General features: G+C 45.8%; 1 long non-coding RNA gene across 1 annotated transcript in view; it reads left to right on the top strand.

Annotated features, from left to right (window-relative positions):
• Nucleotides 1-1065: 1065 nt before the first annotated feature.
• Nucleotides 1066-26813, top strand: part of LOC134947679 (uncharacterized) — a 29688-nt gene continuing 3940 nt past the window's right edge. The window contains exon 1 of the long non-coding RNA XR_010182689.1: nt 1066-1174. This is a non-coding gene — a long non-coding RNA (uncharacterized LOC134947679). The remainder of the gene's footprint in view (nt 1175-26813) is intronic.

The following is a 26813-nucleotide window of genomic DNA, read 5'->3' as shown; positions in this document are numbered from 1 at the left end:
TAGATATATATACACACACACACACATTATCTCTCCTTCCCCACACATCGCACAGTCTGTCTCTCCCCAATGACTCCATGCTGCATTCCCAACTTCCCCACCCCATCCCAATGCCCTGTATCCCCTCACTAACCTCTGTTACCCAAGGGTGAGACTCACCTGTACTGCACTCCCCAGTATCCAGACCTGAACACCGCACAGTAGGTACCATGCAGCCCTCACACCCCACCAGAAGAAGCCAGTGCAGGGCATAGGAATCCTGGCCAGCGGGACAGCAGCTATGTCCCCTGCTGCTATGCTTGCAACAGAGCTGGACCTGGAAGAGCTGGCACACACACTCGCGCCACTCAGTCACTGTGTGGCGTGAGGCTTCTGTCACTGTGAGGCTACGCTCACACCGCCTACAGCTCGCTGCCCTATTTGGACAAGATGGCTCACATCCCTGCCAGACACTAAATGGTGTATCTTAGGGCCCCTCTGATTCTTGGGGCCCGGTATACAGGTGTCCCCTTTGACACCCCCCTGTCGCCAGCCCTGTTCACACTACACACTCTGCATCCTTTCTATATTCTTACCTAGCTGTGATGCCCCAGTATTAAATGCCCAAGTACCCTTATATTATATTAAATTGCCCAAGTTCCCTTATATTGAGCATTGGTGACAGTGTAAACTAAATTGGCGCATAGGGCGAGAGCCAAGCCTTGCACACGCCAGCACTGAACTACCCTCTCGTGCCCACAGACAATGGACTCGTGGCCCCGGCGGGGAAGGATCCGGGGAACCACGGAGGAGAGGATAAAAGAGGGAGCTGTGCCGACGATTGGGGAGGAGAGCACGGACAGAGTGGCGCAGCAGGAGGAAGACAGAGATTACCGAGGTCCGTCCGGGACAGCCGCGCCTTTGGCTCGACGAGAGAGAGAGAGTGCGCTCAAAGCATGGGAAGCGGCAGACACCGGGAGCCAGCAGAGGCGGAGACGGGGCGGTAACAGCTGATGCTGAAGGGAGGACCGTCCCTGTCGTCCAGAGGATCCGGGGGGGGGGGGGGGGGGGTGGGCTAGGCTATAGGACCAGCGGCGGCTGGAGCTTGCTACAGAGACTCTGCAGCATCAGCCCAGATTCTTGATACAGGAGGCCATAAGACTGCACTGACAGGAGCGGGACAACGTCGGGAGAGGTATTGTAACCATTCTGCACCTCACCACACTGACAAGACCCTGTGTCATGCAGCCCAGTTAACTAGGGAAAAGGACATAAAGTCTGAGGGAGTGAGACAGGACAGCTATCAAGTCGCTCCATTCCTCAAGCAGTCTCAGCCCCCAAATGGTTAAACTCACACCTGTCAGTGTGTAGAGAGAGAGAACACTACTACTGTGAGAACTTGTCAGTCAGGGGTAAGAGACAACGCTCAGCACTCCTAGCTTGCCACCACCACCAGCTTCCATATACTTATAAAGCCACGCACAAGTGCACTTTATCACCCAACCCCGGCAGGCCGACTTAGAGAGGAAACCAGAGTAGAGACAGCGCAAGCCAAAGTGAATCCTACCTAATCTTCCCCTAAGGAACTGGGCCGGTATCCTCTTCAGAACAGTCTAATTGAAGGCAGTCAGCAGTGACGTGCTGAGTCTTACCCAAAGTAGGATCCATCTCAGGGAGGATAAAGTCATCATAGGACTCGCAGGATATAGAGTATAATTCCTCTGTGATTGAACAGCCACAGCACGTGGTCATTAGACATACCGAATATCTGCAGAGTAAGGTACCCAACGTGCACCACCATTACAGTATTCGGCTGAACTGGGGTTAAGGGAGAACTTCGGGAAAACTGCAGTATTGGGTTAGTGTTGAGGAGCGAGTAAAAGTTGGGAAGTGTTTGACATATTGCTCCAGCGGAGAGTAGTAGATTATCTATTGCAAGAAAGTATAGCTTGCCATTGAAGTTAGGAATGTATTGCTGCATGATTTATGCAAGATATTAACCATAAAGTTAATAAGAGTGTTGCATTATACAGTTATAAATGTATAGTAGAGCTACAACCTAGAGGTTTGAGCCCATCGGTTGAATTGAATATCTCACGACAAGAACGAGGCCTGCAACTGTTTGTTCCATAATAATAAAATATTTATATTGATCACCCTTGTCCAGCTTCTTGGAGTTTACGAGTGTACCTTGTAGGCACAGGTGTTAGTTCAGAGAGTCAGTCTTGATTCCGCTGCTCAGACTTCAGCTATTATCCCATCTGTGGAATCGTGAAGAGACCTGCGGAAAAGAGGTAGATTACTGTATACTTACCCGGTCATCACATAGCGACCACATCTCCAGGAAAATGCGCAAAAGAGTAATCACTGGGAAAATGTTATCAGCGCTATTTTCCTAGATACATGAGCATGCGCTGTAAGCTCTGGTTCAGTGCCAGAATTTTTACTGCATGGGCCCTCTCCCAGACCTGGTGTTGGGGGTGGGGGTGAGGAGGGGGGACAAGAGGGACAACTCCTTGGGTGCACCACCACTTAGTTTGCCGCAGCGGCTCTAGTGGTAAAACTCATATACAGGCCGGGAGCTGCAGAGTAACCCACAGAGGCAATCAGTGAGTAAGTGCTGAATTACACATTGCTCTGGATGTCAGTGGACAATTTCACGCAGTGGTCATACAGTACACACTGCAACATCTTGATTTAAGTGTATACTACAGCTAATATTCCTTCCTATGTGCACTGAATATCTAAACTCAGAGCTTTGACATTATTACACATGATCCTGTATAAACTGTTGTAAGGATGATAATACTTGTATCAGGGACGTATGATGAGGTAAATGGATCAGAAGGCACTGGCTAGTACCAGAGCATACCTCCCAACATGACCCTCTCCAGCAGGGACAGAATGCTCTGCTTCTGGACTTCCTTCTTACTGTATGATTGCCTGCACCTGTAGTGAAACACCTTTCTTATCCATTACCTGTTCAACACAGGTGCCGGCAATCATACATTAAGAGAAAAATCCAGAAGCAGAGCATTGTGTCCCTCCTGGAGAGGGTCATGTTGGGAGATATGCCAGAGCCAGATTTATACACAATATATAAGACAAAGGGTGCATGTGGTGGGCATTTTATACAGGTGCTGTAGTATATTCTGCTGGAAATTTGTTGAGTGTTGATCAGAGATGTATGGAAAAGATAAGCAGGGGAGTCACTGCTTCACCTGTCATAGACCTTTTTACTCAGAGTTTTGACTACAAAAATTATTAGAATAATACAAAGAAGATATTTATAATATATTCTTTGTATTTTTCGTGTCCTTTATATAGTCAAAACCCTGGTTAAAACGTTAGTATGACAGGAAAGACTCTGCCTCCCCTGCCTCACCCCACTGCACATCACTGACTTATATGAATATGGAGCTTGATCACTGTGTAGGAATAGTCTGTCTGTCTATCTCTCATTGATTTATTCTAGACATGTGCAAGAGCAGGGCAGGATTAAGACTTGGGGGTCCCCGGGTCACGTAAAAAACAAGGGGGCTTCCGGTTAAAGGGGAGGAGGAAGGAGTGTATACCTCCCAACACTACCTATTCCAGGTAGGACAAAATGCTCTCTAAGTGGACTTCCTGCTAAATATATGATTGGTGTCACCTGTTTTGAACTATTTAGTTGATAAGATAAGTGTTTCAACTCAGATAATTGCAATCATAACTTAAGGAGGAAGTCCAGGTAGAGAGCACTTTGTCCCTCCTGGAATGGGTCATGTTGGGATATAGGGATTGTGTATATTAAAATTAAACCTATTGCGTATATTAGATTTAAACTAATACTGTAGTTTAATAATGCCTGGGTACTGTTTATAGCGCCACCTAACTGAAATACAACTATTTTATAAAATGTTCTTGTAGTGGAACATAGTCAACTTAAACAATCACAAAATACACATAGAAAAATGTAATTTATCTAATCCCATTCAAGAATAGCAGCAGTCTCCGTATTGCTTACACACTGGAACAGAACTCAGGAGGACTTTGGGTGTATGTTTCTCTCTAGACCAGGGGTGGGGAACCTCCGGCCCGCGGGCCGTATACGGCCCGCGAAGCCGTTTGGTCCGGCCCACCAGGTTGTGTTAGTGAGACACGCTGCCGCTCAGTCGGGCGGCAGCGTGTCTCAGCTGTCAGAGCAGGGAGACGGAGGAGAGCGCGGCTGTAGAATGGGACCAGCGGCGTGTAGTACTTCAAACCAGCCGCCGGTCCGTGAGCCAATCAGAGCTCGCGGACCGGCAGCCAATCAGGAGCCGCGGCTGCCGGTCCGCGAGCTCTGATTGGCTCTCGAACCGGCGGCTGATTTGAAGTACTACACGCCGCCGCTTTCACCCGACAGCCTCGCTCTCCTCCGTCGCGTCCACGGTAAGCAGCACGGAGGGGAGAGGGGAGGGCATTTGTATACCTGGCACTGTGGGGGCTGTATACCTGGCACTGTGGGGGGTATTTGTATACCTGGCACTGTGGGGGCTGTATACCTGGCACTGTGGGGGGTATTTGTATACCTGGCACTGTGGGGGGCATTTGTATACCTGGCACTGTGGGGGAATCTGTATACCTGGCACTGTGGGGGAATCTGTATACCTGGCACTGTGGGGGGTATTTGTATACCTGGCACTGTGGGGGGCATTTGTATACCTGGCACTGTGGGGGAATCTGTATACCTGGCACTGTGGGGGGTATTTGTATACCTGGCACTGTGGGGGGTATTTGTATACCTGGCACTGTGAGGGGCATTTGTATACCTGGCACTGTGAGGGGCATTTGTATACCTGGCACTGTGGGGGGTATTTGTATACCTGGCACTGTGGGGGGTATTTGTATACCTGGCACTGTGGGGGGTATTTGTATACCTGGCACTGTGAGGGGCATTTGTATACCTGGCACTGTGAGGGGCATTTGTATACCTGGCACTGTGGGGGGTATTTGTATACCTGGCACTGTGGGGGGCATTTGTATACCTGGCACTGTGGGGGAATCTGTATACCTGGCACTGTGGGGGCTGTATACCTGGCACTGTGGGGTGTATTTGTATACCTGGCACTGTGAGGGGCATTTGTATACCTGGCACTGTGAGGGGCATTTGTATACCTGGCACTGTGGGGGGGTATTTGTATACCTGGCACTGTGAGGGGCATTTGTATACCTGGCACTGTGGGGGCATCTGTATACCTGGCACTGTGGGGGCATCTGTATACCTGGCACTGTGAGGGGCATTTGTATACCTGGCACTGTGGGGGCAATTGTGGATCTGGCACCGCACTATTGGGGGCATATGTGTATCACGTCCCATTTTAACTGGCCACACCCATTTTTTTGGCGCGTGCGCGCCTCCGGCGCGCACACACAGTAACATTAAGGGGCAGACCTACTGGGGGGCAGGGTCATTTTTTAAGTTGAAAATTTTTGTATGGCCCCCGAAGGATTTTATAAATATCCAAATGGCCCTCGGTAGAAAAAAGGTTCCCCACCCCTGCTCTAGACCCTCATTAGATAAGAGGTTACACAGAACCCAGACACCCATGCAGGGGGTAGAAGAAGCTGGGATCCCTGTGTCACTTACAGCTCTCGCCACCCTCCTATTTCTGATCTGGTTGGAAACCTCCATCAATAGCTAATAAAACCTTATACTCCTGTGTCTCTGCTTGCTCTGCATACTGTCCTGCTTGCATTCAGCTGCCTTGTTCTGCTGCTGCATAAGAGGGAAAGCTTCTGATGTCAGGGAGCACATTAACTGTTAATTACACTTCTACTGTGTTTTGTATACAGAGTAGTATACCCCTAAAGGGATGTAAATGTATGCTATTACTGTGTTACTGTCAATGAGATATTTTACTTTGTACAAAATGTTTTCTAATTATTGTTTTATCTGTCTATATAGATATCCCAATTGGATGCATTTAAAATACCGGCTGTCTAGATCCCAGCATTCAGGAGACTGCCGCCGGAATCCTACCAGCCAGTAAAATACCGCCAGATGGAATTACAACCTCCGCAGGGGGTTCCCATTCAGTTGGTGGGTCCACGCCACCAACCAAGTGGGAATACAACCTGCGGCGAGTGAAGCGAGCAACTGGGCCCGAAGCATAGTGAGCTCAGCGAGCCTGCGAGATGACTTGCTCCAATAAATACTAAATTAAATTGGATATGGCTATGCTATACATCACCTGAGAAATGTTGGCTGGCTCATACTGTACTAAATTATGCGGTATATTTGTTATGAAAAGGCAGTTAGACACGTGTATTGGCACTTTTTTCTGATGTGTTTCTGGTGTGATGTAAAGCATTTTTTATTTTGAAGGCCCAATTGGAAGGTATACAGTAACACTTACACATATCATGTAAAATAGAGGTGGACAACCCCTATTAAGAGAATAATTAGCTATTCTTCTTCTGTCCTCCAATTCCTATGTCAGGAGCATTTAAACTTAAAAATCTGTGAGGAGAGGCCACATTTTGTTGTAACTACAGTATGTAGCCACTGGAGGAGGTGTTACCACAACAACATGGGGGTGCAGCTACAGTATGCCTCCCTGACACAAGGACCCAGGTACTTTGTACCCACCCTTTCAAAAATATAACCTTAGTTGTATTTTTTTTAGATTTTCTATTTCTGTAGATGAACATAAAAACTTGTCCAGGAATACGCAGCATTGCAGCCCGGAATGAGAATGTGTTGTGATCGCTTTAGTGAACACTTTTCTTTTACACATCGCAGGGATGGGCTCCAATCAGAGCTCCTGCACCTGCATGTGTTTTTTAATACATCTGGGTAAACCTTACTCTCTTTTTGCCGCGATAAGTGGGGATAAGAAATTATAATTATTAGGTTTAATCCCCCATAGTTAATAAATAGGCCCCTTTTACTGCTCTGTGTTGTTTTAAGTAACAATGTGTCCATGCATCATCTACATTTGTTCATATGACACAATCACTGGAGTTCCCAAGCTCTTTAGCTTCTATCTATTATTAGGATTAACCAGGCAATTCTGGATCCTCTTACCCTCCCTACTGACTGTTTCAGTGGCGCACGCAGGGGGGGTTTCCGAGTACCTGAACCCCCTTCCCCTGATGAGCCAACATTTAAATTTTTGAGACGGAAACAGCAGTGTCTCCGTCTCAGTAAAAGCCACGATCGCGTACGCGACCGCGATAGTGGAGATGCTGCAGCAGAGAGCTATGTAGCTCTCAGTATAAAGAGTGTCCCGGGGGAGCTGCTGGCTGCGCATCCCCTGATGGACAGTGCAGTACTGTACAGTATATTTAAATATGTATTGTATACACTATACAGCATGTGGAGTTTGTGTGAATGTATATATGTATGTGTGTTTCTGTGTGTGCTTGTGTATGTATGTTTGCATGTATATATGTGTGTCTGTATGAATGAATGTGTGTGCAATACATACAAATACACACACACACATATATATATATATATATATATATATATATATAGCTTCCAAAGTGGGACCCTGGCACTCCGGTCTTACGTGTAACCTGCTCAGGTGCCTTCCCATCAGTATTGTCCCTGCTGTATATATTCCATAGGCTGGGCAGCACTCAGAGACTTTCACAAACCAGGAATCAGTGAACAAGCCCCTCGGGCAGTTTTAATGTGACGTTTCGGGGCAAAGGAAGGTGATCTTTGCCCCGAAACGTCACATTAAAACTGCCCCGAGGGGCTTGTTCACTGTTTCCTGGTTTGTGAAAGTCTCTGAGTGCCGCCCAGCCTATGGAATATATATATATATATATATATACACACATGTGTGTGTGTATATATATATATATATATATATATATATATATATGCACTCACACATACACACGGAAACCCCGCCGACTCTATCCTGCGTTTGCCTCTGTGTTTCACTGTAAACTTTGCCCTTAGGCCTTTCTTCAGTCACTGATTGCTGGGAATCTAGGCCTAGGAATCGGGCGTTACCTTCCTGACTTCTCTGTGAGCTTGCTGTTATTGCAGTGGGGTTTTCTATGCATTCTCTAAACCTGCTATTATAGCATTGGGATTTCTCAGCTCTCCTTTGTGAAACTCATGCAACTGTCCGTAACATTCAGAATTAAGATGAAAGCAATAACCATCAGCAAAAACATTAGCATATTGCAATAAATGACAAATTGAAGAGTCATAGCATAAATACTATATGATAACATACAGAACATATGGGCAGTGTCTATTATATAAAACTCCTTTTAAGATAAATAGCACTGAGTGACTGATCCCCAACGCCGCCGTATTGCATAGAGGAAGACAGGCGTGCATCCGACCTGACAGTGAAGGTCTAAGCCAGTAAAGGATTCTCCTCAGGCTGTGAGTATACGGGATCAACTACAAATGGGCAGCAGCGGCGGTGACGGGGTTTGAACCTAGCACTGTGATCACTGGTGTGCGTATACGGCATCCCCGGGAAACATTCAAATAGTAACTAAGAGCCGCATCAACTGACACTTTGTAATTGCTGCAAGTATCTTTTATAAGTGGACTCTCAGTGCACAAATTTATGGGCTACAGACTACACGATCACTAAATTTGGCCCAGAGGAGAAAATATAAGTTGACACATCTGAATTTAAGCACCATATGGACTAAGGGATATTAAAATTACAGTGAGATCAGGAGACTGAGGAACAGAATACTGTTTCGTAATTGATGTTTTTATTAATTTTTCTATACATGTGTATTTTATGTGTTTTTATATATATATATATATATATATATATATATTTTTTTTTTTTTTTAACTGTAATAAATTGTTGATTGTGCTCCCTGGGTAATTATTTATCTTAAAATGAGTTTTTTTGTGGTGGACGAAGCAGTACTACCCTATTGGGAGCTGTGTCTTTCTGTTATCCATATCTTCCAATTACCACCACCTGAACAATCATTTGGCAAAGCAATCTGCCCTGTTCAACTGGAGTAATTTATACTTTTGTGTAAAATTTATTGTATATCTGAGCATAATTGCTCTTCTGTGTGGTATTGTGAATACATTTTATTTATATATATATATTTGATGGTTTTTATGTCTCACAAAGACTTTTATGTTAGGAGTATACAAGTGCTATACAGTTTTCTAACAGCAATTTAGCACATAACTAACATATGGTTTTGTATTAACTCCATTTAGCGCCCTCTGAATTGTTCTCTCTCTCTGCACCATTGAGAATAATACAAGGACAGTAATGATATGATTTGTCCATGGAAATGTGGGGAGATATGGTTCTCCAAGATTCCTGTGGCAACCCTAGTATAATCCATCGGTGAGTGAAGAACTTTATAATGTAAAGAAATAGCCCCCTCATCCTTGCAAGCAAAAGATCCAAAGTATTAGACTAATCATTAGGGAAGAAAGCTCGGAACCAATGAACTCATGCAGTTTTGGGGCTGGTGTATCGCTAACAAGTCAGACTGAGGCCATTAATATTCATCAAAAATATCAGCGATTCATTAGGTCCGGTGGTTCTTATTGTGGGCCAATGCATGGATACAAGGAATTCCTCTCCTGGTCCATGACGTGAAGGGCACTGAAGTGCTACCATGTTGAAATTCTGAATTTAAAAATAGTGTAAGAAAAAGAGAGTGATGACAATTTAAAGTTAATTTGATCTGCGTATAATGTCACATATGCCTTGGCACCATCAAAAGGGGCTTCCACACAACATAATAAAGCAATTCTTCTTTATGAGAGTGAAGAAGCGCCAAAAGATGTTGGTCAAGTAATGATTGGTCTAAAAGAGATTCTTTATAGAAATTGGTTTATGTAACCATTCACCTTTATCTCACAAAATTTCTGTGTGACTGTACAGCTTCAAATTTGGCAAATAAACCCCACCCGAGTCTGCTGAAGTTTTAGCAAACCAATTCTGGGACACTTAGATTTACAAAGTTCTTATATAAGAATCATTCATAGAAACATAGAATTTGACGGTAGATAAGAACCACTTGGCCCATCTAGTCTGACCCTTTTTTACCATATTTTTACCTCATACCTTATTTGAGACTTATTTCTTTGTAATGATATCATTATGTCTAAACCATGCATGTTTAAATTGCTCTACTGACTTAGCCTCTACCACCTCTAATGGGGAGCTATTCCACTTGTCCACTACCCTTTCTGTGAAGTAATTTTTCCTTATATTTCCCCTGAATCTAACTCCCTCCAGTTTCAGTGCATGCCCTCATGTTCTAATACTTCTCTTCATTTGAAAAATGGTTCCCTCCTGGACTTTGTTAAAACCCTTGATATATTTGAAAGTTTCTAGCATGTCCCCCCTTTCCATTTTCTGCCCCAAACTATACATATTGAGATTTTTAGTCTTTCTGGATATGTTTTGTGATGTAGGCCATGCACCATTTTAGTTGTCCTTCTTTGTAGAGTCTCTAATGTATTAATATCCTTCTGAATTGAACACAGTATTCTAGATGCGGATGGTCCAATGACCTATATAGTGGTATTATTACTTCTTTCTTTCTGCTGCTGATTTCTCCCCCTATGCAACCAAGCATCTGACTAGCCTTCCTCATTGCTTTATTACATTGCTTACCTGTCTTTATGTGACCTGAAATAGTGACTTCTAGATCCCTTTCCTCCTCAGTAGTTTCCAGTATAGTGCCATTAATACTATATTTAGCCTTTGGATTTTTGAGACCCAAGTGCATGATTTTGCATTTTAAACATTAAACTGTAATTGTCACACTCTTGCCCATTCCTCTAGTTTGCCTGGATCATCAATCGGCTGTTTTACCCCTTCTGATGTGTCTACCCTGTTGCATACCTTAGTGTCATCTGCAAAATGGCATACTTTCCCTTTAATACCATTTGCAGTGTCACCAATGAAGATATTAAAAAGCACTGGTCCAAGGACAGATCCCTGGGGTACTCCACTGGTAATATTTCTTTCCTGTGAATGCACTCCATTTACTACAACTCTCTCTTTTTTATCCTGCAACCAATATCTTATCCATTCAACTATCTTAGTATACAATCCCATGCTTTTGAGTTTATTTAGCAGTTTGCAATGTGGGACAGTGTCAAAAGCCTTACTAAATTCTAGATAACCTATATCTACAGCCCCACCTTTATCTATTACTTTAGTCACACAGTCAAAAAAGTCAATAAGGGTTGTTTGACATGATCTTCCTACAGTGAATCCATGCTGTTTGACATCCTGTAAATTGCTGGATTTGAGAAAAATCTACTCTTTCTTTTAAGAGTGTTTCCATCAATTTCCTACTACGGATGTAAGGCTCACTGGTCGGTAGTTGCTTGTCTCTTCCTTGCTTCCACATTTGTGCAGTGGTACTATGTTCTTCCTCTACAGTTAACAATAAAGGTAACATTTGCATGGGATATAGGAGTTTGGGAAAGGACATCATCTTAATAAATGTATTTTATAACATATAATAATAAATGTTGTCATCTACATAATTCACCAACTACCTCCCGAATAATTATTCTCATATTGAGATCATAAAGATTGTCAATATGGTGTAGTTTAAATCCCTGGATATATAACATATGTGTTAGTCCATAAAATAGGATAAGAATCACTTCAAGGAGGTTTCACTGTCAACCTCAGGTACAACACTTCTGATTTATCTGGATTAATTTAAAATCTTGAAACTCTTGCATTATCCGCTAATTTATCTAAAATCCTGGGCAAGTATGTTCAAGATCCCACTGTGATCTCCCGATGACACCCGGCATACCGACACCTTTTCTCCCTCTTGGGGGTCCATGACCCCCCCTGGAGGGAGAATAGATAGTGTGGAGTGCCTAGCGCTCCACCATGCCCACAGCGTGGCAAGCACTGTGAGCCCCGAAAGGGGCTCATTTGCGCTCACCCAGCTGTCGGTATGCTGGTGGTCGAGATTCTGGTGCCTGTATGCTACACCCCTCTCAAGTGCCTGCCAAGAATGCAAGATCCATAGCAATGGGTAAAGCACAATATTAAACAACAGAGTAGACAAGGGGCTTTTCTTGCTGGCACCTCTTGTCATAGTAACTGGTGAACTGTGGGCACCATTGTCAGAATAGTAATCAGAGAGCTGTATAAGAATGTAAAAGAATGTAAAAAGTTGCAAAAAAGTCTGATCAAACTTCCACAATTCAAAGATTTTCAATAAATAACTCCAAGAGACTATGTCAAATGCTTTTTAGGCATCTAAGCTTAAAATCATCACCAGAGGAGAATTCTGATTACGCGAATGGGACACAATTGCAGCCAACACTGTCCTGACCCCCTTCACTGATGTTCTGCCATGAGTAAAACCCAGTTCGTGAGCAAGTATTTTGAAATCCTGGATTACAAAGATTATAGGGCTATACAAAGCCACCAACTCAGTGTCCCATTAGGGCAGAGGCAAAACAATGGTATAAGCCTGACTAAAATTTGTATATTGAAGACAATCATATTAAATACCTGAAACAAGGTAGTAAGAAATGGGGCAGTTGATTGTCGCAACAATTTGTAGTTCTTATCCGAAAAGCTGTCAGGGCCGGGTGATTTATTACTATGAAGGTGCATAATAACTTCAGAAACCTCATCCTGAAAGCCTTGTAAGACGTGCCTCCTCCAATAAATCATAATGCAAGGTAGGAACCTCTGAAGAAGCCATATATAAGGAACCATAGAAACGCCTGAAGATGGATACAATATCATGAATAAATAGAACTTACGTTAAAGTAAGTGATAACTACAAGTAACTTCATATACTGAATTTAGATTTCTCATGCTTCCTGTACCGGAGCAAGCAGCTCTATCATTAAGGTGCTTGCTTCCAGTGTAAAAGGGCATGGGTTCTAATCCTCAGTATGACACTTGTAAAATAATTGTCAGAGAAATAATAAGCATTGTGAATGATTGAGCAGTTCTATGTAGTGTGTGACTGCACACTACATAGATCTGCTAGTTGCAATGGTTTTGAACTAACAATTCTAGCTTTATATAGTTAGAATCTGCAGGTTTGCTATGCAGAAGCAAATAACTCTATCAGTAAGGTGTCTGCCATCAGTGTAACAGTTCATGGGTTCTAATCCTGGGTGTGACTGCTAAGCAATTTGTGATTTAAAATAAATGACAATTAACTGTATATGTATATAAAAAAATTTTCCAGAACACTCCATATACACACACACATATATTTATATATATATATATATATATATATATATATATGTAGATTACCGTGAGGAAGTCAGAAGGATGACACATAGTTCCTCCTGGACAAAACGCTTTGGTTGTTAACTGCGAGTTGCCGCTATTCAGATAAGCTATAATTTCTCAAAATATATGTATGGGCATTTACTTATGCTTTTGTGTCCTGGTTGTTAATTGGATTACACTATGTTTGTTTTTATCATTTTTTCTTTCATGTACTAGATAAGCCTTTTGAAATATTTTTTTTGGTACGGGTCCACTTAAATTTGATATATATACACTTTGGTTGTGTTAACACATTATTGTACAAGGAGGCGCTCCTGTCTTTCTTTGTATATGCAGTCTCTGTCCTGGCCCTCTAGCAAGCAGAAGGTCTCCGTGAATATGGTGCTATGGCCATTTTACTGGCACTTTTCCCTTATGAGCATGCACTAAGCGCAAGGAAAAATGTCAGCTACGCCATTTTCCTGGAGACCTCCACACAACCTAGTGCTCAGAGTCACTGTCACTGCAACTGTCACTGTGAATATGGAGTCACTGTCACTGTAACTCCGGAGAGGTTCGCATTGGAATAATAGGTACAGGGTGTGCAGGATGGACCTTTTTGACCCAGGGGTCCATTTTTACTGCACACACTGCACCCATTATAGATACGCAAACAAGACACACCACCTGTTTAACTTCAAACTGGGAACATTCTTTTCAATTCCATATGCACCTTACCTATATGATGGTTTTTCACAATGTGGAACCTCTGAAGAAGTGTATCTTCTAAGGCAGACAGTGTCTTCAGTCGGTATTCACTTTTCATATAGGAGATCACATCATCCAGAAAATGCCTGTTTCTTTACGAATATTAACATGGTTAGCATCATACATCAGTGGGTCAACCAGACTAACATCCTGCCTCCCCTGTCACATCCTGCCCCCTTGTGTCTCTCAGCCACACCATCTCCCCTTGTGTCTTTCAGCCACACCATCTCCCCCTGCATCTCTCAGCCACACGATCATCCCCCCTTATGTTGTCTGTAAGTCACACCATCACCTGCCCCCTGCAATGTCTCTGTCACAACTGAGGGTTTTGGCTGACAGGAGGAAGCCTCAGTTGTAGGGGCTGGAACGAAATTAAACCTGGAAGGTTTAATCAGACCCCTGGACATGTAAGTGTAAAAGATTACCTGAAGGTGTGACCATGACAACCAGGTTAAAAGTCAATAAAAGGTTTTATTAACAGACTCCGTGTATAAACAACAGTATTCACAGTTGATAAAAGCAAGTGGCATATAATACAGTTCCTGGATCACTTATAACCATGAGAGGTATCACAGAGCACTGGTAGGTTGAGGAATGGATGTTAAAGTCCCTTGATGGATTAACCTTACCAGGCCTGGCTGTAGTAGTGAAGATAGCCGAGGAACACGCCAGTGGAGGTATAGATGTAGTTGGTAGCTTGAACAAACTGTTGTAGGTACTGGATGGAACCAGCCAGGTGGTAGAGACACGGAGTGGATGCTGGATGGAACCAGACAGGTGATGAAGATACGGAGTGAATGCTGGATGGAACCAGACAGGTGATGAAGACACGGAGTGGATGCTGGATGGAACCAGACAGGTGATGAAGACACGGAGTAGATACTGTAAGATGCTAGGGAGCGTGGAAACAGGAGAGTAGTGAAGAGGTTACCGGTGGTAGTGGATACTGCTGGTAAGTAGGGATCCGCTGGAGTAACACCGGCACTTTGAAGAAAGTGAATACTGCTGAAAGCTGACCGCTGGAAGCAGATGGGTAGTAACTGGAAGCTGGAATAGCCATGGAGGGCTGTAGAGTCAGGCTGCACCGCAGGATGGAAGGCAGGTGCGGGTCTCGTAGTGGATGCTGGAGACAGGAGCTGGAACCTGGAGAAACAACCACAGGAGAGAGACACTGGAACAAGGTTTGACATACAAAGCACTGACCATTTCCTGGTTCAGGCACAGGATACTTATACCTGCTGCATGGCAGGCATTGGCTGGCCAATCATGCAGATTCACAGTGCAGCAGATTGGTGGACACTGAACATGTGACTGGAACAAACATGGCTGCGCCCATGTTAGTACTTGGAGGGAAAGCTGGTTTGGAAAACCATGTGGAAACACAACAGCAATGGCGGCGCCGGCCGCGGAGGACAGGAGACGCCAAACTGACAACTGCACACTGAGACACATGGATGACAGCGGAGGCCACGGCAGGCATGGGGCACCACTCTGACAACCTGCATACTGTAACACAGGAGCGGCGGCGGAGGACGGGAGACGCCATGCTAGATTCAAACATGGCGCCGCTGTGACAGCGTCTCAGAGTGACAGGAGGGATATGCAGAGTGTGGACATCAGGAACACAGATGAGATCCGGCCCTGGAACGCTGAGCCAGCCTCAGAAGGCATCTAAAAGGCAAGTAATGGCGTCCAGATACCCGGATCGTGACAGCACCCCCCCCCCTTTAGGAGTGGCCCCAGGACACTTCTTCGGCTTTTGAGGAAACTTAGAGTGGAAATTCCGGACCAAGGCAGGAGCATGGACATCCGAAGCATTGGTCCAAGAGCGTTCTTCAGGACCATAGCCCTTCCAATCAATAAGATACTGCAATTGACCATAACGGAAACGTGAGTCCAGAATATTGGCCACTTCATACTCAACTCCCCGTTGAGTTTGGACTTTCGGAGCTGGAGGAAGTGCAGAATGAAACCGATTCAGGATCAGTGGTTTCAACAGAGACACATGGAATGTCCTGGGTATTTTTAGGAAGGGAGGTAACTGGAGTTTGTAGGCAACAGGATTGATGACTTGTTCAATTTTGAAAGGACCGATGTAACGAGGTGCAAATTTCATGCTGGGAACTCTCAACCTCAAATTCTTCGTGGACAACCACACACGATCACCCGCCTTGAGAGCAGGAACTGCTCTACGCTTCCTATCAGCAAACTTCTTGTACCTGAACGAGGCTTTGAGCAGGGCCGCTCGCACACTCTTCCAGTTGTTAGAAAACTGACGCAAGGTGACATCCACTGCTGGAACTGAAGTTGCAGGAAGCGGTTGGAATTCTGGAACTTTAGGGTGGAATCCATAGTTGATGAAGAATGGTGTTGAAGAAGATGAGGAATGGAATTGATTGTTGTGGCTGAACTCGGCCCAAGGAAGGAGTTGAACCCAGTCATCTTGAGAGGAAGACACATAAATGCTGAGGAAGGCCTCCAAGTCCTGATTCACCCTCTCGGTTTGACCATTGGTCTGAGGATGATAAGCCGTGGAAAACTTTAACTTGACTTGGAGGGCTTGACATAAACTTCGCCAAAACTTGGCTACAAATTGTACACCACGATCGGAGATGATCTCTTCAGGAAGACCGTGGAGTCGGAAGATCTCTTGAAAGAACACTTGAGCCAGCTTGGAAGCTGACGGAAGACCGGTGAGAGGTATGAAATGTGCCATCTTGGTGAACCGGTCAACTACCACCCAGATGGTATTAAACTTGTTGCACATGGGCAGATCTGTAACGAAGTCCATCGACAAATGGTTCCACGGTCGACGGGGAACAGATAATGGAACCAGTTGCCCAGCAGGCAACTGGCGGGAGACTTTGTGTTGGGCACACTTTGGGCAGGAGGCAATAAATTCCATGACGTCCTTCTTCAGAGTTGGCCACCAATAGGACCTAGAGATAAACTCAAGGGTTTTCTGGATGCCTGTATGACCGGCAAAACGGGAAGCATGGGCCCAATGCATGAGCTTCTTCCTTAACACCGGCTTCACAAAACTTTTCCCTGGTGGAGGCGTAGAGTCCATCCCTATCGTGGAGAATGCCAATGGATTAATGATAGGATGCTTGTCCGAAGACTCTGACTCATTTTCTTGCTCCCATGAGCGGGAAAGGGCATCGGCCTTGCGAATCTGAGAACCCGGACAGAACTGGAGTTTAAAGTCGAACCTGGAAAAGAAAAGTGCCCATCTGGCTTGACGAGGGTTAAGACATTGTGCGCCTTTCAAATATAAATCATTTTTGTGGTCTGAATGAGAAGCTCCCTCTAACAGATATCTCCATTCTTCCAGAGCGAGCTTGATGGCTAGCAACTCCTGGTCGCCAATGGCATAGTTGCGTTCAGCTGGGGAGAACTTCCGGGAGAAGAAACTGCAAGGATGTAGATGACCATCTTTAGCCCTCTGGGATAACACTGCTCCTACTCCAACGGAGGAGGCATCTACCTCAAGGATGAAAGGAGAGTCGATGTCGGGCTGTTTCAGAACTGGTGCAGAGATGAAGCGTTGCTTTAATAGATAAAAAGCTTGCGTAGCTTCTTCAGACCACTTGGACGGGTTAGCACCCTTCTTGGTAAAAGCAGTGATAGGCGCCACAATGGTGGAAAAGTCTCGTATAAACTTTCTGTAATAATTGGCGAACCCTAAGAACCTCTGGACCCCTTTGAGGGTTAGGGGAATCGGGCAATTCTGAATTGCTTGTAGTTTCTCAGGATCCATCTCTAGTCCAGAACCGGACACAATGTAACCTAGAAACGGAATGGATTTGACTTCAAAAACACATTTCTCTCATTTGCAATAGAGATGATTGACACGGAGACGGGACAGAACCTCCTTTACCCAGAAGCGATGTTCCTCTAGATTATTGGCAAAGATAAGGATATCATCTAGATAAACTACGACATGGCGGTACAGGATGTCTCTGAAGATTTCATTTACGAAATGCTGGAAGACAGCTGGAGCGTTGCTCAATCCGAAGGGCATGACGAGGTACTCATAGTGTCCATCCCGGGTGTTAAAGGCGGTCTTCCACTCGTCACCCTCACGGATCCGGATGAGATTGTAGGCACCCCTCAAATCCAACTTTGTAAAGATGGTTGCTCCGCTAACTCTATCGAAGAGCTCTGTAATCAAGGGTAAAGGATTACGGTTCTTAACGGTAATGTCGTTCAAACCTCTGTAGTCGATGCACGGCCGCAGGCCACCGTCCTTCTTTTTAACGAAAAAGAAGCCTGCGCCAGCTGGAGAAGAGGAAGGTCGAATGAAACCCTTCTCCAGGTTCTCTTTGATGTACTCCTCCATGGAATGCGTCTCTGGAAGGGACAATGGATAAGTTCGGCCTCGAGGTGGAACCTTCCCTGGGATGAGATCAATTGGACAGTCCCATTCTCTATGAGGAGGAAGGATATCAGCGGAGGCTTTACTGAACACATCTGTGTAGTCTTGATATGGAGGAGGTGGAACATCAGACGACCTGGGGGAGGAAGAACAAACAGGAATCACTTTGGACAAACAGGTCTCAGCACAGGAGGAACCCCATGCTAGTATCTGCGTAGTCGTCCAGTCAATCGATGGATTGTGAAGACGGAGCCATGGAAGGCCCAAAACCACTGGATGTGTGGCTCTTGGAATCACTAAAAAGGAAATGAATTCTGAATGAAGAACTCCTACTCTCAGACGAACTGGTAGAGTCCTTAAAGAAATAACTGCATCAAAAATCTTACTGTGATCCACGGCAGTCAAGGAAATAGACGTAGGAAGTCTCTCGGTGGATAGGGACCACCGTTTAACATAAGCTTCGGTTATGAAATTCCCAGCTGCTCCGGAATCAAGGAGGGCAATGACGTTCCTATAACGTTGAGCAATTTGAAGCGAGACTGGGAGATTACAATCATGAGGAGATGGAGAAGAGATCATTACTCCTAGCCGGCCCTCTCCTTGGCGAGCTAGGATTTGGAGTTTCCCGGACGTTTGGGACAGGCATTGATAGTGTGAGACGGAGCTGCACAATAGAGACAGAGAGACTCAGAAAGACGTCTTCGGCGCTCAGCGGGAGATAGACGGGAACGGCCAATTTGCATGGGCTCATCTTTGGATGGAGACGGTTGACGAGGAGGAGGAGTAGAAGACTTTGGAAAAGATGATCTTCCTCGCTCAGTTGCTCTTTCTCTAAAACGAAGATCAACCTTTGTGCATAGGGAAATTAGCTCATCCAACTTAGAAGGCAAGTCTCTGGTAGCTAATTCATCCTTGATGCGTTCTGATAAGCCATGCCAGAATGCAGCATACAGGGCCTCGTCGTTCCATGCCAGTTCGGATGCCAGGATTTTGAACTGTATGAGATACTGTCCCACAGCACGTGTTCCCTGACGTAAACGGAGAATCTCAGATGAAGCAGAGGTTACCCGGCCTGGCTCATCGAAGATGCGCCTGAATGTAGCTATAAAATCAGTATAGGAAGACAACAGGGTATCAGACTTCTCCCATAGAGGTGATGCCCAGTCAAGGGCTGAGCCTCTGAGAAGAGAAATAATATAGGCAATTTTAGTACGGTCACTGGGGAAATTGCCAGGTTGTAGCTCAAAATGGATTTCACACTGGTTGAGTAATCCCCTGCAGAATCTTGGAGATCCGTCAAATTTTGCTGGCGTTGGAAGATGAAGACGTGGAGTAGAAATGGGTAAGGTGGGTGGGGTTACAGCTGGTGTCACTGTTGTGGATGCACCGGACGTGCCAGGTCCACGGAGGGTTGTTTGAATCCCATCCAGTCGGGTAGAGAGATCCTGGAGACAGCGGATGATGTGGCCTTGTGCAGCCTCCTGATGTTCGAGTCTGGCTGCCAGTTCTTGCATCGGCCTGGCCGCTTGATCCTGGTCTCCGACTGGATTCATATGGTCAGTGCTTACTATCACAACTGAGGGTTTTGGCTGACAGGAGGAAGCCTCAGTTGTAGGGGCTGGAACGAAATTAAACCTGGAAGGTTTATTCAGACCCCTGGACATGTAAGTGTAAAAGATTACCTGAAGGTGTGACCATGACAACCAGGTTAAAAGTCAATAAAAGGTTTTATTAACAGACTCCGTGTATAAACAACAGTATTCACAGTTGATAAAAGCAAGTGGCATATAATACAGTTCCTGGATCACTTATAACCATGAGAGGTATCACAGAGCACTGGTAGGTTGAGGAATGGATGTTAAAGTCCCTTGATGGATTAACCTTACCAGGCCTGGCTGTAGTAGTGAAGATAGCCGAGGAACACGCCAGTGGAGGTATAGATGTAGTTGGTAACTTGAACAAACTGTTGTAGGTACTGGATGGAACCAGCCAGGTGGTAGAGACACGGAGTGGATGCTGGATGGAACCAGACAGGTGATGAAGATACGGAGTGGATACTGGATGGAACCAGACAGGTGATGAAGACACGGAGTGGATGCTGGATGGAACCAGACAGGTGATGAAGACACGGAGTAGATACTGTAAGATGCTAGGGAGCGTGGAAACAGGAGAGTAGTGAAGAGGTTACCGGTGGTAGTGGATACTGCTGGTAAGTAGGGATCCGCTGGAGTAACACCAGCACTTTGAAGAAAGTGAATACTGCTGAAAGCTGACCGCTGGAAGCAGATGGGTAGTAGCTGGAAGCTGGAATAGCTACGGAGGGCTGTAGAGTCAGGCTGCACCGCAGGATGGAAGGCAGGTGCGAACCTGGAGAAACAACCACAGGAGAGAGACACTGGAACAAGGTTTGACATACAAAGCACTGACCATTTCCTGGTTCAGGCACAGGATACTTATACCTGCTGCATGGCAGGCATTGGCTGGCCAATCATGCAGATTCACAGTGCAGCAGATTGGTGGAGACTGAACATGTGACTGGAACAAACATGGCTGCGCCCATGTTAGTACTTGGAGGGAAAGCTGGTTTGGAAAACCATGTGGAAACACAACAGCAATGGCGGCGCCGGCCGCGGAGGACATGAGACGCCAAACTGACAACTGCACACTGAGACACATGGATGACAGCGGAGGCCGCGGCAGGCATGGGGCACCACTCTGACAACCTGCATACTGTAACACAGGAGCGGCGGCGGAGGCCGCGGAGGACGGGAGACGCCATGCTAGATTCAAACATGGCGCCGCTGTGACAGCGTCTCAGAGTGACAGGAGGGATATGCAGAGTGTGGACATCAGGAACACAGATGAGATCCGGCCCTGGAACGCTGAGCCAGCCTCAGAAGGCATCTAAAAGGCAAGTAATGGCGTCCAGATACCCGGATCGTGACAGTCTCTCAGCACACCATCCCCTTACCCCACCGTCAACTCTCAGCACACCATCACCCCCCTGTGATGTCTCTCAGTCCACTATCACTTTACCCCACCATTGTCTCTCAGCACACCATAACCTGCTCCCGCGTTGTCTCTCAGCACAGCACCACCTACCCCCTGCATCATATCTCAGCACACCATGACATTCTATGTCTCTCCGTGTACGAATTTTGAAGGAGAATAATGTGTTAACAACTACATTATTCACCAAACCAACAGATAGAAATTAATTACTTGAATACAATAGTTGCCATCCGCGGAGCTTAAAGATGGGGTTACCTTACTCACAAATGCTCCGTGTGCATAGACTCAATAGTGATCTTGAGAGGACTACTATCCAACTTGATATTATGATTGAGAAGTTTGCATCAAGAGGATATCATAGACAACTTTTGTTGGATACTAAAAGGCGGGTATTAGCTATTAATAGAGCCGATTTATTGAAACGTAAAGTAAAAGATGAAGGTAGTAAACATCGGATCCCTTGGGTATCCCAATTTACTACTATGTCATCTAACATACAGAAGAGTTCCAAAAAACTTTGGCTTTAATTAATACGGATCCTGAGATTGGTCTAACTAACTCCCAATTGATGCCATGTTACTCAAGGGGGAGGAACCTACGTGACATTTTGTTGAAAACCAATTTTGTCACACCCAGTGATAAGAGTCAGTTTTTGACTGTTAAGAAGCCAGGATGCTTTCGCTGTGGTTGTGTAACATGTGGCTTTATGATCTCTGATGATACCTTTAATCATCCACAGACGGGTAAGCCCATTAAAATAAAACATCATTTGACTTGCAATAGCTGCTTTGTAATTTATCAATTAATATGCCCCTGTGCATTATCCTATGTTGGAAAAACACAAACAAAATTTAAAGAAAGGATGGCAAATCACCGCCATGCTATCAGAGCTGCATTGGTCAAAGGGACTAGCAAATAGTGATGAGCACCGGAAATTTTTCGGGTTTTGTGTTTTGGTTTTGGGTTCGGTTCCGCGGCCGTGTTTTGGGTTCGAACGCGTTTTGGCAAAACCTCACCGAATTTTTTTTGTCGGATTCGGGTGTGTTTTGGATTCGGGTGTTTTTTTCAAAAAACCCTAAAAAACAGCTTAAATCATAGAATTTGGGGGTCATTTTGATCCCAAAGTATTATTAACCTCAATAACCATAATTTCCACTCATTTTCAGTCTATTCTGAACACCTCACACCTCACAATATTATTTTTAGTCCTAAAATTTGCACCGAGGTCGCTGGATGGCTAAGCTAAGCGACCCTAGTGGCCGACACAAACACCTGGCCCATCTAGGAGTGGCACTGCAGTGTCACGCAGGATGGCCCTTCCAAAAAACACTCCCCAAACAGCACATGACGCAAAGAAAAAAAGAGGCGCAATGAGGTAGCTGTGTGAGTAAGCTAAGCGACCCTAGTGGCCGACACAAACACCTGGCCCATCTAGGAGTGGCACTGCAGTGTCACGCAGGATGGCCCTTCCAAAAAACACTCCCCAAACAGCACATGACGCAAAGAAAAAAAGAGGCGCAATGAGGTAGCTGTGTGAGTAAGCTAAGCGATCCTAGTGGCCGACACAAACACCTGGCCCATCTAGGAGTGGCACTGCAGTGTCACGCAGGATGGCCCTTCCAAAAAACACTCCCCAAACAGCACATGACGCAAAGAAAAAAAGAGGCGCAATGAGGTAGCTGTGTGAGTAAGCTAAGCGACCCTAGTGGCCGACACAAACACCTGGCCCATCTAGGAGTGGCACTGCAGTGTCACGCAGGATGGCCCTTCCAAAAAACACTCCCCAAACAGCACATGACGCAAAGAAAAAAAGAGGCGCAATGAGGTAGCTGTGTGAGTAAGCTAAGCGACCCTAGTGGCCGACACAAACACCTGGCCCATCTAGGAGTGGCACTGCAGTGTCACGCAGGACGGCCCTTCCAAAAAACACCCCCCAAACAGCACATGACGCAAAGAAAAATGAAAGAAAAAAGAGGTGCAAGATGGAATTGTCCTTGGGCCCTCCCACCCACCCTTATGTTGTATAAACAGGACATGCACACTTTAACCAACCCATCATTTCAGTGACAGGGTCTGCCACACGACTGTGACTGAAATGACGGGTTGGTTTGGACCCCCACCAAAAAAGAAGCAATTAATCTCTCCTTGCACAAACTGGCTCTACAGAGGCAAGATGTCCACCTCATCATCATCCTCCGATATATCACCGTGTACATCCCCCTCCTCACAGATGATCAATTCGTCCCCACTGGAATCCACCATCTCAGCTCCCTGTGTACTTTGTGGAGGCAATTGCTGCTGGTGAATGTCTCCACGGAGGAATTGATTATAATTCATTTTAATGAACATCATCTTCTCCACATTTTCTGGATGTAACCTCTTACGCCGATTGCTGACAAGGTGAGCGGCGGCACTAAACACTCTTTCGGAGTACACACTTGTGGGAGGGCAACTTAGGTAGAATAAAGCGTGCAAGGGCCTCCAAATTGCCTCTTTTTCCTGCCAGTATAAGTACGGACTGTCTGACGTGCCTACTTGGATGCGGTCACTCATATAATCCTCCACCATTCTTTCAATGGGGAGAGAATCATATGCAGTGACAGTAGACGACATGTCCGTAATCGTTGTCAGGTCCTTCAGTCCGGACCAGATGTCAGCATCAGCAGTCGCTCCAGACTGCCCTGCATCACCGCCAGCGGGTGGGCTCGGAATTCTGAGCCTTTTCCTCGCACCCCCAGTTGCGGGAGAATGTGAAGGAGGAGATGTTGACAGGTCGCGTTCCGCTTGACTTGACAATTTTGTCACCAGCAGTTCTTTGAACCCCAGCAGACTTGTGTCTGCCGGAAAGAGAGATCCAAGGTAGGTTTTAAATCTAGGATCGAGCACGGTGGCCAAAATGTAGTGCTCTGATTTCAACAGATTGACCACCCGTGAATCCTTGTTAAGCGAATTAAGGGCTCCATCCACAAGTCCCACATGCCTAGCGGAATCGCTCTGTGTTAGCTCCTCCTTCAATGTCTCCAGCTTCTTCTGCAAAAGCCTGATGAGGGGAATGACCTGACTCAGGCTGGCAGTGTCTGAACTGACTTCACGTGTGGCAAGTTCAAAAGGTTGCAGAACCTTGCACAACGTTGAAATCATTCTCCACTGCGCTTGAGACAGGTGCATTCCACCTCCTATATCGTGCTCAGTTGTATAGGCTTGAATGGCCTTTTGCTGCTCCTCCAACCTCTGAAGCATATAGAGGGTTGAATTCCACCTCGTTACCACTTCTTGCTTCAGATGATGCAGGGCAGGTTCAGGCGTTTTTGGTGGTGCTCCAGTCTTCTGTACGTGGTGCCTGTACGCCGAAAGTGTCCCGCAATTCTTCTGGCCACCGACAGCATCTCTTGCACGCCCCTCTCGTTTTTTAAATAATTCTGCACCACCAAATTCAAGGTATGTGCAAAACATGGGACGTGCTGGAATTTGCCCAGATTTAATGCACACACAATATTGCTGGCGTTGTCCGATGCCACAAATCCACAGGAGAGTCCAATTGGGGTAAGCCATTCTGCGATGATCTTCCTCAGTTGCCGTAAGAGGTTTTTAGCTGTGTGCGTATTCTGGAAAGCGGTGATACAAAGCGTAGCCTGCCTAGGAAAGAGTTGGCGTTTGCAAGATGCTGCTACTGGTGCCGCTGCTGCTGTTCTTGCGGCGGGAGTCCATACATCTACCCAGTGGGCTGTCACAGTCATATAGTCCTGAGCCTGCCCTGCTCCACTTGTCCACATGTCCGTGGTTAAGTGGACATTGGGTACAACTGCATTTTTTAGGACACTGGTGAGTCTTTTTCTGAGGTCTGTGTACATTTTCGGTATCGCCTGCCTAGAGAAATGGAACCTAGATGGTATTTGGTACCGGGGACACAGTACCTCCAACAAGTCTCTAGTTGCCTCTGCAGTAATGATGGATACCGGAACCACGTTTCTCACCGCCCAGGATGCCAAGGCCTCAGTTATCCGCTTTGCAGCAGGATGACTGCTGTGATATTTCATCTTCCTCGCAAAGGACTGTTGGACAGTCAATTGCTTGGTGGAAGTAGTAAAAGTGGTCTTACGAGTACGACTTCCCTTCTGGGATGACCATCGACTCCCAGCAGCAACAACAGCAGCAGCGCCAGCAGCAGTAGGCGTTACACGCAAGGATGCATCGGAGGAATCCCAGGCAGGAGAGGACTCGTCATAATTGCCAGTGACATGGCCTGCAGGACTATTGGCATTCCTGGGGAAGGAGGAAATTGACACTGAGGGAGTTGGTGGGGTGGTTTGCGTGAGCTTGGTTACAAGAGGAAGGGATTTACTGGTCAGTGGACTGCTTCCGCTGTCGCCCAAAGTTTTTGAACTTGTCACTGACTTATGATGAATGCGCTGCAGGTGACGTATAAGGGAGGATGTTCCGAGGTGGTTAACGTCCTTACCCCTACTTATTACAGCTTGACAAAGGCAACACACGGCTTGACAAATGTTGTCCGCATTTCTGTTGAAATACTTCCACACCGAAGAGCTGATTTTTTTGGTATTTTCACCAGGCATGTCAATGGCCCTATTCCTCCCATGGACAACAGGTGTCTCCCCGGGTGCCTGACTTAAACAAACCACCTCACCATCAGAATCCTCCTGGTCAATTTCCTCCCCAGCGCCAGCAACACCCATATCCTCCTCATCCTGGTGTACTTCAACACTGACATCTTCAATCTGACTATCAGGAACTGGACTGCGGGTGCTCCTTCCAGCACTTGCAGGGGGCGTGCAAATGGTGGAAGGCGCATGCTCTTCACGTCCAGTGTTGGGAAGGTCAGGCATCGCAAACGACACAATTGGACTCTCCTTGTGGATTTGTGATTTCGAAGAACGCACAGTTCTTTGCTGTGCTTTTGCCAGCTTGAGTCTTTTCATTTTTCTAGTGAGAGGCTGAGTGCTTCCATCCTCATGTGAAGCTGAACCACTAGCCATGAACATAGGCCAGGGCCTCAGCCGTTCCTTGCCACTCCGTGTGGTAAATGGCATATTGGCAAGTTTACGCTTCTCCTCCGACAATTTTATTTTAGATTTTTGAGTCCTTTTTTTACTGATATTTGGTGTTTTGGATTTTACATGCTCTGTACTATGACATTGGGCATCGGCCTTGGCAGATGACGTTGCTGGCATTTCATCGTCTCGGCCATGACTAGTGGCAGCAGCTTCAGCACGAGGTGGAAGTCGATCTTGATCTTTCCCTATTTTTGGAACCTCAACATTTTTGTTCTCCATATTTTAATAGGCACAACTAAAAGGCACCTCAGGTAAACAATGGAGATGGATGGATACTAGTATACTTATGGATGGACGAGCGACTGCCGACACAGAGGTAGCTACAGCCGTGGACTACCGTACTGCGTCTGCTGCTAATATAGACTGGATGATAATGATATAAAAAATATATATATA

The sequence above is a fragment of the Pseudophryne corroboree genome, chromosome 8, assembly GCF_028390025.1.
Source record: "Pseudophryne corroboree isolate aPseCor3 chromosome 8, aPseCor3.hap2, whole genome shotgun sequence".
NCBI classification, from domain to species: domain Eukaryota; kingdom Metazoa; phylum Chordata; class Amphibia; order Anura; family Myobatrachidae; genus Pseudophryne; species Pseudophryne corroboree.
This window is presented reverse-complemented; position numbering and strand designations above follow the sequence as displayed.